The 4513-nt window shown below is 33.4% G+C and overlaps 1 long non-coding RNA gene across 1 annotated transcript in view; it reads right to left on the bottom strand.

Moving 5' to 3' along the window:
• Positions 1-3680: 3680 nt before the first annotated feature.
• Positions 3681-4513, bottom strand: part of LOC111086640 — a 2880-nt gene continuing 2047 nt past the window's right edge. The window contains exon 2 of the long non-coding RNA XR_002611374.1: positions 3681-4125. This is a non-coding gene — a long non-coding RNA (uncharacterized LOC111086640). The remainder of the gene's footprint in view (positions 4126-4513) is intronic.

The following is a 4513-nucleotide window of genomic DNA, read 5'->3' as shown; positions in this document are numbered from 1 at the left end:
GACTGAGAAGTTGGAACGCTAACTCCCTTTTATTGTTAATAGGGCCCATCTGGTGACATGGATGGCTTGTTCTTCTGAAAAGACTGATAGAGCTTAAGATTGAATACAAACCTAACCAAAGCTGGTTTTTTTCTGAGATCTTGGCCTGGTCTTCATTTTATGTAAACATCTGTGCTCATTGTTCAGTAGTCACATGCAGACTAGTTGGCCTGCAAAGAAAGGGTGATTTTGTTCATGCGTTCTTTGTCCTGGTATTTTTCTCTCTCACTATATTTGTTAAGTAAAAGTGTTCTTTTGATCCAAATGAAACCACAGGTGTTAATGTCTTTTATTTGGAGCCATGTACATTTAGCAAATACAGAACCTCCATTGATGAGATCTTGCACTGCTAGCCAAGTGTAACTTGTAATACAACATTATTTTAGCCAAAATTTTTTAAAAATGAAATCACGATTTTCTGCAAAAGAATTGATAATATTTAAGATGTGTTCTACATAAACACTTTCTGATTTATTCATACATATCTTAATATAGTAGTTATTTGATCATTTAGTTTTATGGAAAAACATATGTAGTTAGCTATAATGACTGTGTCAGCAAGCATAATAATTATGATTGCATTTATCCTTTTTATATGCCTGAATAAGTCATCTCGCATCATAAATTATTTTTTATAGTACTGCAAAGGGTTGTATACGTCATATTAAAACCATTTTGAATAAGCAAATTAGAAACTCACATGACAACCAATATGTGGTAGCGGTGGAATGGAATGTAGAAATACATTTTGGTATTATTTGCACATTTCGTAGATAGTGTTTGTTTGTTTGTAATTAAGCGCAAAGATACACAATGAGCTATCTGTGCTCTGCCCACCACGGGCGTAGGTAGTGTGATACCACCGAAAATGATCGCTTTCAGAATGTGTATGTAACAACTCTTTTGGATACAAAATATTCGTACACTCAGATCATAAAGATGTGTTCTCATCAAGGAATAAGAATTTTCGTGACGGGAATATCTCTTATACGTAATGGCATTGGAAATAAAGGAATATGGATGAACTTGGGGTCCCAGAAACATCCTGAAAGAGACCTGCAACAAATCGTACCCCAACCGTTGTAAGCAAAGTATGGCGTCTTGTAACAGATGAAAGTTCACGAACACAAACGTTAGTAACAAAAGTCGTCCACATGCCTCAGGCAACAGTAAGCAACATAATAATAATAATAACTATCCGAACAAGCGACACAAGCCACATGTACACGAATTGCTTCCACAACACATTGTTCAATCATAACGTATCTCAAACTGATGGAGAATGAAACGGGTATTTATGCTATCCCATACAAAGACATAGTGATCAAGTCGGCAAACACAAAGCCTATAGATTTCTGTTTTAATGTTTAATCGAGCGCTGGGAAACTGTCGGTTTCGTACACTAGATAGATTGTGGAAACGTAGGAAGGAGGATGTGCTTTAGATATGATAGCCTTATGACAAAGCCTTTTACGATGTAAACTATGCTTCCGGAATATTGTCAAAACACACTGTTGCCAGACAAACCACACTCATAACAATGTAGTGGTGTTCTAAAATCATGTTAATATATTCAACTTCTGTACTACCGCTTCTTCAGAAAATAAGTTTTCACAATACAGTTTTATTGTTTCATAAAACTCTGATATCTTTTTTTTTGTAATTAAATATGGGATAACTAGTCCTTTATCACGTGAAGCTTATAATCAATTGATGTCAATTCAGAAAAATAATGGCTGTTGAGGCTCATTTTATATGCGGGTTGATACGTGTAGTTTTTCGTAACATTAATATATCTGTACCCACCTTATTTGTCTACGTAGTTGATACGGTAATTGATATGACAATATTTAAACTGAGCTGCGGAGATCTTTTCACCTTAACTACTAACGTATTAAAAAGAGATGTGAAACAAGTGTTACACGAGTCTATACTCCGAAATATTGTGGTGAGTGTAACACCTCTCACGCAGCCTGCAATTTGGTTGGCACACACTTGGCAATAAATTTGTTTGCTAGATAACCATGGCTTATCTAAATATTTTATGGGGGGGGGATAAACTTCTATCACTTCGTTCAACATTAATTTTTTAAATATCTCTAATTAAAAATTCGAAATATTAAAAAGTTAAAATTCTAAAACCCTGTAAAACAAAAACATTTAAGAACTCAATTATCTATTACTGAATGTTGAAGTACTGACCTTGCGAATACCATACAACTAACTGACTAAAAAAATCAGACAACTTTCATCCCCACGTGGGAGGACTACAGTTTATTAGTTTGTTATGTTACGCATTTGATTAATAATCGAAATCAAAGAGTTCCATACCAAATAATTCAGGCTATACTGTTTTACCCCGTTTATTTTATTCCATGTTTTAAACTATGCTAGAAAGACACTTATAGTTCAATTTCAAAACCACTCGAAAAATAATCACTTTATATTATTTTCGTTTAGTTTGTTTGTTTGTAATTAAGCACAAAGCTACACAATGGGCTATCTGTGCTCTGCCCACCACGGGTATCGAAACCCGGATTCTAGCGTTGTAAGTCCGCAGACATACCGCTGTGCCACTGGGGGGCATTTTCGTTTAGAGCAAATGCAGTAGCAGAACTTTTTCAACTTAATGGAATGAAAATACTTTTTCTCAGTTTCTTTTGAATTTTTTATGTTACTGACGCTCTCTATTGAAGAAAACTTGAACTAAAATATATATTAGGTATTGTTAAACAAGAAATATCGTGAAAATCTTTTATTTCTTTTGTACATTATAATTTCAGGAAAATACGTTTATATCTTTATTTTGAGAATAATTTGTGCGTGTTAATATATTCAAAGAATTATCATTACATATATATATAATATGCTAAATTTTAATTAGAATAAGATGGTTTACTAATGATATGCGTTAAATATTTGCTATTAGTCTCTTCCTTTTGTTATTCCACAAACTTCATTGTTTAAATTAATATGTATATTTAGGTTCAAAAATCATGGCGACTAGCGAATAACTAGTATAAACAGAAAAAACAACTCAAACTACACGTTCTTATTACAGTCATACAGTGAGGAGTTAAAACATATAGTAAATTATATATAAAGAGGTCAGTATCACTTTTAAAATTATTACCACCTAGATTCAAAAGTTTATCACACACGTACACCTTTCTGGAAACATCAAAAGCATTTTATATATTGCATTCCATGGAATGTTTGGATAAGTTGCATTCTAAAATGTATCAACTAATCATTATTTTGTAAAAACATAAAAAACATTTATATTGTAATATTATAATAGTAGAAATATGAAATAAACAGATGAATAAGTACATATATAGAACTGGTATTGAAGTTTTAAATCTTAACGTAAACTTATGCTCACTAGGATTTAGCTATAGTCATCTCTAATTTTGGACTACTGACCAGATGAAAGGTAAACAGCCAACAACAGCTGAAGAAACAAAGTCTTTCAACTAAATAGCGGGAAGATTATCACTTTTGTAAAATACCCATAGATGAAAGTGCGAAGCAAGTTCAACGAATTGCATCTCGAACCTCATACCCTTCAAAAAGACCCCAACACACTAAACGTTAGGCCACGCTCGGCTCCTGATAAACAGATAGAAATAGTTGTTTTCTGAGACTTTTATTTAGAAAAAAATCTGTGTATTATACAAAGTATAGAAAATTGGAGGAAAAATCTTTGGAAATTGAGCTCTGTAATACTGTAAAAGAAATTCTCACGTCATAATTTCACATCCCTATAATACACATACTAAATCCACATATTCTTAGATCCTGTCTTTGCTATCACCACAAAGTTTTCCATATTCCCGTGTTTTATATCGCATCCTTAGCTTCACACCCTTCACCACCACTCGTTTCTATGATAGCGACGAGATTTTTCTCAGAATATCGTGCCTTGAATGATGTGAACCCTGGGTTGCCTCTTCTGTACTGCGCTTTTCGGAGTCTTGACTTTATCTTTCATTCCCACAGCAGACGTCTTTCTTTTAGCGTCCTGTCTCGGCTATAAAATCCAGTCACAACAGTATGTGTATTCTGTATTCCTTTAAGCGTAAACTGTAAATACCCTAGAATTGCTTTAAATCAGTTATTCATACTTTTAGTTTAATTTTTATATGTTAACACCTAGATGTTTTCGACATCGTGTTATATGATGTTAAGTGTGCAATAAAAACATTTGTGTTTTTACGTCTCACATCCGTTTATCTTTTCTATTCATCTCTTACATCTTTCAGTTCGTTCTTACCAACTCCCAATTACTTGTAAGCTTCTAGTAACCACCTCTTGGAATAATGGTAACCAGGAATATCAGCAAAATCCTTAGAAATCACTGGAAGATCCTCCGAGTCATTTTAATATTGCTTTATAAATATGCTATTACTTGGCGCTTCACTGTTACCACTTTCTTTGATAAAAATCAGATTGTTATAAGCAGTAAGTGACG

This window comes from Limulus polyphemus, unplaced genomic scaffold (genome assembly GCF_000517525.1).
Source record: "Limulus polyphemus unplaced genomic scaffold, Limulus_polyphemus-2.1.2 Scaffold1283, whole genome shotgun sequence".
NCBI lineage: Eukaryota > Metazoa > Arthropoda > Merostomata > Xiphosura > Limulidae > Limulus > Limulus polyphemus.
The sequence above is the reverse complement of the archived record's forward strand: the minus strand, read 5'-3'. Positions and strand labels throughout refer to the sequence as shown.